Source organism: Cupressus sempervirens, chromosome 4 (assembly GCF_028749045.1).
Source record: "Cupressus sempervirens isolate cs-2001-9-10 chromosome 4, ASM2874904v1, whole genome shotgun sequence".
Lineage (NCBI taxonomy): Eukaryota > Viridiplantae > Streptophyta > Pinopsida > Cupressales > Cupressaceae > Cupressus > Cupressus sempervirens.
The window spans coordinates 366,643,617-366,657,283 of NC_143121.1; positions in this window are offsets into that span (position 1 = coordinate 366,643,617).

The window sequence follows — 13,667 nt, forward strand, 5'->3', positions numbered from 1 at the left end:
TTTGAGGGGGAGCCTTCTGTGCATCGTGGTCACATGTGCACATCATATAAATCCTTATGCACATTTGGCACTCATGCTAGAGATGGTGTGGATGATGGGCTCATCACTGATCAGTTCCTAAATGACACATTTGGCATTGAAACATAAGTAAATTACAATTATAATTTACTAATTTGATTACATTTCATATGCATAGTGAAAGATTAATTAATTAGCATCTATTGACATTGTTGAAAATTCTAGGTCCAAGTGTTGGTGGGCCTAGTAGTGATCCCCCAACTCCATTTTTCTTCCCCTTGATGAGTGCATAGGTATGTATCAATTTAATCATTTAAATGAATGCATGTATTTATTAAGTAATCATATGAATGATTGACAAAAAAATCTATGCATGTGCATTAGTTCTCTATAGGACCGTCGACATTCACTACAGACTCCGAGCCTAGATGCAACATGAGCTTCGTAGAGGTACATTTATTTCATGTTAATTTAATTCATTTTATTATATTTTTTTCATGTTTCATGTTACATTTAATGTGTATTATATGACATGCAGCTCTTGACATCAGAGACACCTCCTCATCTCTGACAATCCATCAATCATGGAGTTGCTGCAACTATGGCTAATTCACAATCATTGACTGAGGTGTGAAAGAATTATCTTGGTTTTAGTTGTTTTTTATAATAGGTAGTATTGAAATTTCTAATGTTATTTATAAGTGATTATATTTATTCAATTGTTGTAGGGTCTTTGCACACCTGATCATCCACGAGCCTTCAAAGTGGACTTGTAGAGTGACTATATGATGGCAGTAAGAAAATAATTAATTTTTTGTGTACATATATTTGATTTCAATGTATAATAATTATTGATTCATATCTACTTTATTTGTATCAGCTCGAGTTAGAGAAGAGCCTCAACAAGCGGACAAGCGAGCATGTGAGGAGGACCCCATCATCGCCACCATCTCCCTCCACACAACAACTAAAGGCCTCTAGAGATTTGTTTCCTTCCCCTCATGGGAAGGAGAAGATATAGTTGATAGACATGTACATGTATAGGCATCAATAGACATATATGTTGGATTTTATGTCAGTGGACATATTCGATATACATTTGATGTATCTATGACATTTTATATTTGATGTATGACATTTATTTGATGCATGACGTTATTGGTTAATATATGATATGTTTGTTCATGTATGACATTAAATTAGAAATGTCCATGTATGACATTGAATTCAATACCTAATCAGTTTAAAACTTTGATAGAATATTGATTAACAAGAAACTTTATCACTGTTTAAGCATAAGTTTATCATTTCCAATATGTTATTGTCATATGATTTATGATGTTGTTCATGTTTAAATTTTTCCTTCTCTATCATTTGTTTATCAAGTTTAATTCAATACCTAATCAATTTGAATTTTTGATACAATATTGATCAACAATAAACTTTATCAGTCTTAAAATAGCTATTTTATCCCCTTGCTTATGTTTGAACTTTGTATAGGGGATTGTGTTACCTCCTAGCTTAGAGGAGTGGGGTAGTAAGGTTCCATGGTTGGGAGGAAATTCTTTTATCCATTGAGTATTTTTCCAAATTTTTTCAAGAGCCTTGGATGATCTTTCTTCACACATTCCAATTTTGCATCTTTTTTTGTGTGTGACTAGATGTTTCAACTTCATATTTTTGTATCATGACTATGATATAATACTTATGTATCCATTTTGTATAGAGATCATGTTGGAGGAGAAAAATGTTAGAATTATATGAAAACATTATATATAACGATTACTTTCTCCTTGTAATACGTATATGTACACATGCTTAGTTGCAACAAAGAAGAATGGGTATATCAAGATGATTGGCCTTGGTATGCTTATGTGATTTTTACACTATCTAATTATAAAAATGGAATCAATTATTTCTAATGAAATCTTGTTCATATATTTATGATGGTTTTTACTTATGGGAACTTATGTATGTGTTTCTAGTAGTGATGTTTGTGAACCTATAAGAACTTGGTTGTTGAGTTAATATAGAATATTCATATATTTAATCAATGAGATATACCAAAATATTTAATGTTAGAAGAATTCAAAATAAAATGTATGTGCTTCAATTTTGTGTTAAAAATAGAATAAAATTTATTCCACTTTTACCTTTATTAGTTATGTGACCTCTTAGGTTCCCTGCCAGGGGGATACAAGGAAGAATTACTCTCTAGATTTCTTAGATTACTAGATGGATTTCTTGTGGTTATTGAAATTGAGACTTGTGATGCCTTTGATGCTTTAGGTGTAGATAGGCCACAAAACTTACAAGCAAGTTAAATTTACTACTAGTCTATTTTACTTTTTAAATAACTTATATATATATATATATATATATATATATATATATATATATAGATGAAATAATCATACTTCAAGAGTCAAAAAAAATTTCAATTCAAAACATAAATTATTACATATAGTCAAAAATTCATCATTTGCAACTTATGTCATTGTCATATTGATTTATGATCTTCTTGTTCATGTTTAAAGCCTGTCTTCTATGTTATGCATCTAAACATTTATCATAAATTATTATTACAAACATATAACAAATCTAAAACTGAAAACAATACATTACATTAATTCCAAGGTTTAGTTATGATGTAGAGCCTAATAGGATTCTCAAGGTTTCATTAATTCCATATGTTAGATCTGCCATCATAGAATACCAATTGTAATGGCCACTCACATGTATTCCAATGCATATATTTCCTTATATCCACAATTGTTCAATGTTGTACCTTATAGAAGATAGAATTTTATAGGTAGAATGATGCAGAAGTTAGGGTACAATAAGCATAATGCTAATGTCAATCCAACAAGAAAGATTATACACCCAAACTTCTACACCTTGCACAAAAATAACATTAAGGGATCATCATTAATCCATAAAACTATACACTAGCAAACTTTGCTTCACACCCATGAATGGTGGATTCTCACAAATAAGGTTGATCAACATGTTAAGGGGTTCATCCCAATAGTTAAACCAAGGAACCATGGCCAAATAGCAACCCAAACATGAATTTCATAACTTTGACATCATAATGCAACATTTAGGCTACTAGCCCTTCCAAAGACAAATTAGGCAACAAGTACCATATCTTCCAAAAGACCTCAAGAACTAACTAGCATTCCGAGTAACCTTTATTGAGTTTTTTATATCCCCAAAAGGGCAAGTCCTAAAGCCATTTACAAGCCTTCCAAAACTGGACTATTATACAGGCCTAATTGCCCCAATTAGGTCACCTTATGAAAGGAAGTACCAAAAATCTAGTGAGAAAGACCAAACCAATGAATCCAATGATTAGGTTAGGATAAGGGAAGGTAGATTCCAAATCCCAAGGCATGAAAATTAGAAAATTCCATAATGTAGCAGAGTTGTCACATGGTAATGCCAACTCATTTGTGCAAATTTCATAAAGTAGATCAAATGCATAAGATAATCTTTTCAAAACTTAAGAGATAGGGAAACAATCAAACCCCCTATAGACTTGAGTCCTTATCAATCCAAAATCATGACAAGAGGAACATCATTAACAAAACAAAAAACAAAAAGGTGTATGATTTCCTTAGTAATATTTGTGTGTTTTAATATAAACTAGAAGAAGGATATAAGGGAATGGTTTAGGAGGTTTTTTTGGCATGCTAGTCAATCCTATTAAAAAATAATTTTCTTCTTCTCATAGATTTTCCTATTTGTGTATGTGTGCACCTCATAAATCAGTCAATCTATCACCATGGAGATTGGATATCTATGTATATGCCAGGATAGGTCAAATGGTCTAGCAAATTGTGTTATTGATAAGTAGGCTTAGATCTTTTTTCACAAGTCAAATTGTGATAGTACTAATGGAATTCAAGTGTATAATTTTTTAGTCAATCTCATTATCCCATGTTTCATGAGTAGTGGGACACAAGAAGCCATCTCTCATGAGAGTGAATAGAACACTTAGCACTCATTGGATCTAGGTGATTCTCATAGAGTTGAGGTACATGGACTTCCTAGGATTTCACCCACACCAATACTACTCTCGCTTGAGCACACTTAACTATCAAGTTTCCTCTATGGTTAAACCCACTCTTCCCACAACACAATTTGTAAAACCTTCACCAAGTGTTGTGCCTTATGAACCATTCATTAGAATTCCCCTTAAGCTCACTGATTGATAAGTAGGAGACATTTCTACAAGAACCCAAATTGTGATATTGCTATTAAAATTCAACTATGTAGTATTTGAGACAAATTCATTGACCCATGTTTCAGGAGTAGTGGTTCACATGAACTGATCTCTCATGATAATGAATAGAACACTTAGCACTCATTGAGTCTAATTGATACTTAGAGAGGTGAAGTACCAATACTTCTTGGGAGGTCACCCATCCTAGTACTACTCTAACTTAAGTGCGCTTAACTAAAAAGTTTCCCCCATGATTAGAATCACTCTTCTTGCAACTCCATTTGTAAAAGCTTCATCAAGTGTTGTGTCTTATGAACCATTAATTAGTAATCCCCTTAAGCTTGTTGATTGATAAGTAACATATATATTCCACAACATGTCAAATTGTGATATTTCTATCATGATTCAACTATGTTATTTCTGAGTCAAATTCATTGACCCACGTTGCATGAGTAGCAGTTTACATGAACTGTTCTCTCATGAGAATGAATAGAACACTCAAGACTCATTAGATTCCTACTTATCAATTAACACTTGCCAATCAAAACAATAAACTACACCTTCTCCTCAACTCCTAGAAGTAGTAATCTGTATGCCACATGCTAGCGATTGTCACAACACAAACCAAATGAATTGCAAATCCCAAATCATGCACTATTTCAAGTCTTCTACCATGATTTATGCTTCCAAACCTTAATTCTAGGTCACCAACAAGTTATAACCAAAATATAGTAACAATACCTGACATATTTCTCTATCACTAGCCTACAACTACTCTTTACTAAAACATCTGTAACTTACTCAAATCATTACACAAAGTATTGCAATTATAGACATAAGGTCTATACTCGTATTGCAACACATATCCAAGCTCACATATCCATGAACATTGTGCACTATTTGTATTGTTCTAATCATAGACGTTAAAACTATTCCATTTGATAGGGTTTACTTAGCCACTCAGAGCTAACAGAGTAGACAAGTCAATCCCACAATGAAAGGTGAGAGAGACTTGGCAATTGGCAACTTTGTACTGGCCAACACTACAAGTTTCAGCATCATTGTATATGGAGTCACAAAATCAAAATGGAGTATGATCTCCAAAAAGTGAGGGAGGTTAGTTTAGGTCTCTACAACATGGTCCTATAGGAACTAGAATCGCATCCATACCATGCAAGAGCTCCAAGATATGCCCCATCAAAAATTGCAGCTCTATGGCATTTAGTGAACCTTAGGGACATTCCAGTTCAGCATGCTTGAGAACATTTGAGTATTAAACAAGATGGTAGGAGGTTGGGGATATGGTTTACTCGGCCACTTGGAGCTAAAGGTGTAGACAATTTGATCCCACAATAAAAGGTGAGAGAGATTTGGCAATTGGCAACTTTGTATTAGCCAACACTACAAGTTTCAAGATCACTTGAGATGGCATTGAAAAATCAAAATAGAGTATGATCTCCAAAAAGTGAGAGAGGTTATTGTAGGTCTCTACAACACGGTCCTATAGGAACTAGAATTGCATCCATACCTCGCACGAGATCTGAGATATGCCTTGTCAAAGATAATAGCTCTATGGAATTTAGTGACCCTTAGGGACATTCTGATTTGGCATGCCCAAGAATGTTCCAGTGCTAAATGGGATGGAAGGAGGTTAGTGATATGGTTTTCCTATCCACATAGAGCTAACAGAGCAGACAATTTGATCCCACGATGAAAGGTGAGAGAGATTTGGCAATTGGCAACTTTGCACTGGCCAACACTACAAGTTTTAGCATCTCCCGAGATGGAATTGCAAAATCAAAATGGAGTATGATCTCCAAAAGTGAGAGAAATTATTGTTGGTCTCTGCAACATATTCCTATAAGAACTAGAATCACATCCATAGCTTGCATGAGCTTCGAGATATGCCTCATCAAAGATCGTAGCTCTATGGCATCTAGTGACCCTTAGGGATGTTCTAGTTCGGCATGCTTGAGAATGTTTGAGCACTAAATGGGATGGGAGGAGATTGGGAATATGGTTTACCTAGCCAGTTGGAGCTAATATAGCAGACAATTTAATCCCTCGACGAAAGGTGAGAGAGATTTGGCAGTTAGCAACTTTGTACTAGCCAACACTAAAAGTTTTAGCATCACCCGAGATGGCACCGAAATGAAGTATGATCTCCATAGAGTGAGAGAGGTTATTGTAGGTCTCTGCAACATGGTTTCATAGGAATTAAAATCATATTCATACCTTGCACAAACTTTGAAATATGCCCCATCAAAGATCACAACTCTATGGCATTTAGTGACCCTTAAGGACATTCTAGTTTGGCGTACTTGAGAATGTTTGAGTCCTAAACGGGATGAGACAAGTTTGGGGATATTGTTTACCCATATCGCAGGATGAAAGGTGAGAGATTTGGCAGTTGGCAACTTTGTATTGGCCAACACTACAAGTTTTAGTATCACCCGAGATGACATCACAAAATCAAAATAGAGTATGATCTCCCAAAAGTGAGAGAGGTTATTGTATGTCTCTACAACATAGTCATATAGGAACTAGAATCGCATCCATACCTCACATGAGCTCTGAGATATGCCCTGTCAAAGATTGAAGCCCTATGGCATTTAGTGACCCTTAGGGATGTTTCAATTTTGCGTGCCTAAGAATGTTTCAGCACTCAAAAAAATAGGACAAGTTGGGGATAGGGTTTACCTAGACTCCCAGAGTTAATGAAACAGACAGTTCAATCCCATGACCCTTTTTCTAGTAAGTTGCAAATTTGAGCAACTTTTATAACTTTCAACAATGTAACTTTGCACAAAAAGAGAAACTTTTACATTTTTCATTTGATTCCAATTCTATGACTTGGAAAAGGTTCAAAAAAAAAAAAAAATTATTTCCAAATGCTCATCCCTTCACCAATTCCCAAACTCCTACAAAGTTGTTAGCATTTTTGCAATTTTTCTTTGACAACTTTTGCAATTTTTTGCAATTTTTGAAATCTTAACTCCTAGATACCTAAAATTTAACCTAATGACCCTAAGGACCTTTATAACCTTCTAAGAAACCCAACCACTCCTAGAAATCCCCAATCACAAGGAAAACTATCACAAAGAAACCTAATCACTAGTTGCTCTTAAGGGCATCACAAGGCTTATTTGACACAAAACCCCACAAATACAAATAATGACTAGGGATTACTTCCAATCATGGAAAGGGTCTATTTAGGTCCAAACTAACATGAATCCAACATTAGATTCAAACTATGAAACTTTCATTGGCTAGTTGCTTCAACTCAAGACTAGGCTTGTAGCCTTGAACATGGAAAATCAAAAACATCTCCTCACAACCCAAAGAAAAGAATGACTGATTTGGATAATATTTTTGGTTTTATAAAACATACTAAATATTTGGGATCTCAAGAGAAGTATGCAGCAACTAAGTTTTTTAAGGCTCACTTAGGAATGTAGGTAATTAGGCATCCATTAACAAAGGAAGTACCTTAGCCCTTAAGAAAAAATTAAATCTAGAAATTGGACCATAAGGGGGATCATGTAAGATGATCACATATCGATTTTCAAGCCTCAAAACCTTCTTTGTAGTAAATTATGGAAGATGTTGCCATGAATTTCTAGCATGCACATGGATCTTGCATGCCTAGGGCATCAAGTTTTTGTCTCCAACCTCATTCTTTTTAACTAAAATGAAAAGGAACATAAAAAAAATTGTCCTAACTCAGATTCCACAAAGGATCATTAATTTCCCATGGTGAAATCTAAAGATATGAAGGAAAATAAATGAAACCCTAGGTAATGGCACAAAATCGGGACATCAGTTAGTAAAATGGGAATATCTTGAGTTGTAGAGTGAATTAGAACCTCATTCCAAGTGAAAAAGAAAGAAGATTCAAAAATATATCCAACCATACTAGATATCCATACTTATATGTGATCAAATTGACCAATGAGCTAGTGTTTTCCATGAGTTCGAGTATAATAATCTATTTTTTGTTATTAGTTGAGTTCAATATTTAAGTGTTCTTGTTTATTAGTGTTGAAAATTATTAGTGTTAGTGTTGATAAGTGGTTGTGACCATTGGAGGACATATATTTAAGGTTTCCACAAGATCAAAAACCCATTGTACAGACGGGTGAATAGCAAACATTGTATAAAACTTAGAATTTTTGCCTTTCTCTCTGTTGTTTCAATTTTGTATGGCATGTATGGATCGATAGGAGTGAAGGTTTTGTATGGTTGGATAGAGGATTGAGTTAGTGTTCCATTTCATTTGGTTTGAATTCTTTATTTTATCTACAACAAAAGTTATATTAGTTTTTGTGGAGGTTGGTTAGATTTACCCTAAATCTGAGGGTTTCTTCAAGATGGCCTCCTAACTTGGAATTTTACTGTGGGATTTCAATGTCACTTTGGGGAATGCAAGTTAGGAGAGGGTAATTCAAGATGGAAGAGATTTAGAACTACAGGTGTAGGTTACCTATTTTTACCAGCAAGCCCTATACTGAAAATTGTTATATGTCTAGCATAAATTTGAAGAAGAAAGAAGGTTCAAGCTTCCAAACTAATTTATTTGACCTAGGTGAAGGGTATAGGAGGATTAATTGGATGTGAAGAAGAGTTTCAAGGGGTGGAGTCAGATCTGTGAAGCCATTTACTCATACTTCATTTGTAACCCAGCCTAATCTAGCCAATTAGGTCTATGACTCAATCTGGGTGTTAGTTGGTGCTAGAATAGAGTTAGAGTTTGATATTTTTGAATCTCTAAGAGGTGGTAAAAGGGTGTCTAAAGAGATGAAAAGATAATGTGGCCCTTTGCAAAGTTTGGGAGTTTGACCGAGAAAGCTAGGATTAGCCCTATTAGAAATACTAGTAACAATTATGAAAATCAGTTGTTGGGAGTTTGAGAACATTAAAGTTGGGATTTTTTGAGAGATTAGGTCCATAGAAACCTTTCCTATCAAGAAAGTTGAGTTCTAAACCCATCTAGGATGAGTTTACCTTTTTAGGTCTATTGGATAAGGGGAGTCTCTAAGAAGTTGTGATTGATCTAAGTTAGTTGAGAACCCTAGGTTTTGAGGGTTGGTAATGTAGAGTGTAGTCCACTTGTAGGGTAGAATATGGTGGATCAAAGGTCCAAATACAAACTCAATCAAATGCACAATTGAATCTAGTGACCAAAAGTGCCTTCAATAAGTGAAATTGTAAATTATCCACCAAGAAGACTTATGATGTGATCAAATAGCCCTAAAATAAGCAATCCAAGGTAATTGAATAGGTTTCAGACTTTCTTCAATGGTTTAGACACCAAAACTTCAATATTCCTCAAACTAGGCCTAATAGCATGCCTTGTAGCCCTGCAACAACACTCACAAGGATTTTTCCTCAACTTTTTCTGAAATATCAGGAAAATAAATTATATTTTTGAGTACCCTTTATGGATTACCTTAACATACCAAAAGTATAGGGTAGGTTTCTTTGGAAGGTATATGACTATTTTCATTGTTTCTTAGATTTTTAAGGCCTAATTCTCATGCATTTACAAAGGATGTGCTAACCACTCTAACTTCCAAGCTCCAAATATTTTCGTAGTGTGATAAATAGGTTCAAATCAAAGTAATATGAATTCAATTTGACTCCAAGAGGTCTCTAGGTACCAAAGCCCCAAATTGTGCCCTCAAAACCCTTAAATTTAGGGCTTCCTCAATGTCATACTTCCCAAAGTTTCCTGCAACAAATAAAGGTTGGAAAATATTGTATACAAAATTTCTATAAACATTCCATCATGAAATAGTGCCCTTGTTTGGCCAAAACTCTCTAACCTTTAGCCTATCCTCCAAATTCACTTAGTTTCTTAGTCTTCTTTATGGTGATTACCACATAGATTAGTCAAACTTGCATTTCCAAGATTAGTAAGATAGTATACATGTTAAATGGATATTATGTATTTCAATAAGATGCCATTATATGAGAATCAAAGCACTACATTCATAGTGTGAAATCTACACAAAACTGTCTTAAAACTAGATTTTCCAAAGACTGAACAGTACCAAAATGATTAACAGCATTTAAGGTATTTCTACCTTGTTCCCTAGATTCTAAATTCCCTATAGGTCTTAAGGTCTAAAGGTTTATAGAAACACCAATGAGTTTGAAGCCTTTACAAATGGGTCGATATCAAGTTTAGTTTAAAACACAAAACAATATTTTGGAGTTTACATACCGAAGGTTTGTCATTTGAACTCCTTGCACATGTATTTGATGATATCCCTATTTGGTCTTGATATATTATAGTTTTTACTTCCTTATCTCCCTTAGGTTTTCTTCCACTTCCATTTGTAGGTGTGTTCATAGATGCAACTTGTTTACTCTTTTTGCTTTGTCCTCCTTCAGTTACAAACCAATATTACAATCACATTAAATGCTGGAACAAAAGAAATACACTAGATGTTGTTCACATAGGAACCATTTTATGGAAGATTAAATTGATTTTCTATATACTATATATGATTAACACACAGTGGTTCTTGAACAAAAAGCACTAATAAACATTGAGGATGTGAATTGATAATATTGTTTCGCAGATGATTTTGGTGTATCACCCTTTATCACTAGTGCTTCGACTTTATTAGCCCTCTTCTTTAGTGACATAAAAATGAACAATTAGCATAGTTTATGTAGAGAGTGAATGATATACTTTGTTGAATTATAAGTAGAGATGGCACCTTAAGTGATGCAGAGGTCAGTGGTCAACCAATGATTTGATGTAGAAACAACTAACTATCCCTTTGCTTTGAAACAATGCCCTTATTATCTTCCTCAATTGTAACTAAAACAATGACACAACCCACTCTAAATTTTATCAAAGGATAATCATTCAAAAGGATTAACCCATTGAACTCCACACCTTTGGATCAACAAGACTAACTCCACTTCTAAACTTCTTCAAGCAAGCAAGTTATCCAAGTTTCCAAAAACACCTACAAACTCCATATCACTCAAAATAACTCCAAATATGCAAAGGCCTTAATCAAGGGTTAAATAAGACTTTTATGAGTTATATAATGTGTATTCAATTGGATTTAACATACACCCAAAATTTCTACACCATGACACAAAGACAATACTAATGGATTAGCATTAATCCATATAACTTGACACTTAGCAACTTGAATCAACACCCAAGAGTGGTGGATTCTCACCAATAAGGTTAATCAACATGTTTAAGGGGTTCACCATGACACTAATACAAAAGAACCATGGCCAAATAGCAACCAAAACTTAGATTTCTTAACTCTGTCTAGATAATGCAACATTTTAGGCTAGTAGCCCTTACAAACACAACATGTACAAAAAATACAATATATTCCAAAGGACCTTAGGAACTAATAGGAATTTAAAATACCCTTCATAGAATTTGTTAAATTCCCAAAAGGAGAAGTTCTGACACCAATTACAACCCTTCCAAAACTGGACTATTCTACAAGCCTAATTCCTTCAATTAGGTCACCTTAATGAAGGAAGTACCAAAAATCAAATTGGAAAGACCAAAATAAAGCATCAAATAGTTAGATAATGACAAGGGAAGGTATATTTTAGAGTTTCATTTACTAGCACAAACCTCAAGGCATGCAAATCCATGAGTTTCATAATGCAACAGAGTTGTCACATGGTAATGCCAACTCTTTAATGCAAATTTTGTATAGCCACCATCATCTCTAGTCTAGAAACCACCAAAATCATAAATTAAATATAACATCCTCCCATTCCACCAAAAATCAGAATTTTCCAATAGTGGAGATGGGAGAAATCATCATTTTTGTTCAAAACCCTAGCTAGTGAGGGTTTGAAAGAAAATTTCACAAAAAAACCTTATATCTTGCACCTCCCAATGTTTCAAGAGCTTAGAGTAGGCTCATTTGAAAGGTGATTGACAAAAATTCAATAAAAACTAATTATCCAAGACCCTTGATCCATATAGTCCATACAATATATGGAAAAATAGTCATTTTGCAGGAAAATGATGGTTTTCTTTATTGATTTCATGGAAAAGGTTCATCTATGTCTTCCACCTACCTATAAGGGCTTATGAAGACCTTCCTCCAACTGATCCAACTAATTTTCAAAGGTTGTGACCATTTGAGGGAACCATTACAAACAAGAATCCTTATTATATGCATAAATGTTGCATTCTTGTTTTAGTTATGTAACTTATTTGTTTTTTTATGACTTTATTATGACCTCTAAAGATACTAACATCTCCTAAGACTCCTAATAAGACCTTAAGAGATTACTAGACCCCTGTGACCTCATGAATCAATTAATTTATAGAAATACAAAAGTTGTCAATGGTTCACACAATATGGTCAAATTGCAAGAAATAAGCAAAAATGCTAAAATCAAACTTGGAAAAGGCCTAGAAGACCTTAGAACTATTTGTTTTGATAGGAGAAGACCTTATGACAAATTAGTAGCCCTCCAATAGCACAAAAGTCATCATGGGGCATCATGGGGCATTCCATGAGGATCTTGCACTACACCACCTTCCTAAAGGATTCATTAGCAAGACAATAAGGTTTTAGGATGTTAGGAATAATTTCATGATGTTATAGGCCCATTTGTAAAGGCTTGAGGCTCATTTGGTAATTCTATAAACCATGAGTCCCCAAGGCCTATAGGGCATTAATTAATTAGGCAATAGGTGGAAACACCTTAGATGAGGTTAATAAGGGTCCTAGAATAGTTTAGAGGTCCTAGGTATTCAATTTCAATAAAAATTGCAAATGCAATAAAAAGTTGCTATGCAACTTTCAAAAGTTGCTAAGCAATTTTTGCTTAAAACTTGCATATTACTAATGAAGGAGTTTGAACTGATTATAACTACTCCCTAGGTAGTTGATCAGTCAAACATGCTTATAAATGTATGAACCAACCTTCCAAATAGAACATGTTGGTTTATGTATGGATTTTTTCTGATTTCAATAAAATTTACTGGTTTTTTGGCTCAAAACTACTGATTTCAATAAAATTTCCCACATGTTGTACGGATTGGGAAGGGTGGTTTAAGGGTTTGAGGAGTAACTTGTTTGAATTGGCTAATGAAAGATAGCTAATTGCTTCATTTGCTTGACATTAACATATAGAAAATCTCAAATCTTATATGAAGAATTGTTTACAATTAGTAAAATTAAAATCAACATCTAGCTAAAGAGATGCATCAATATGCCTAATAATTGCATGTGAAATACCATGCTACTTAAAAAAATAGATTTCAATAATTAAATCTCATACAGTTGGGGAATTATAGATTCAATTTCAAACCATTTCTTATAGCTATAGTTTAGCAATCCTTTAAGAAAAAGAATGCAAAGTTGGAGAAATAAAATGTTGAAAATAGCCCTAACTTTCCTGCTTCTAT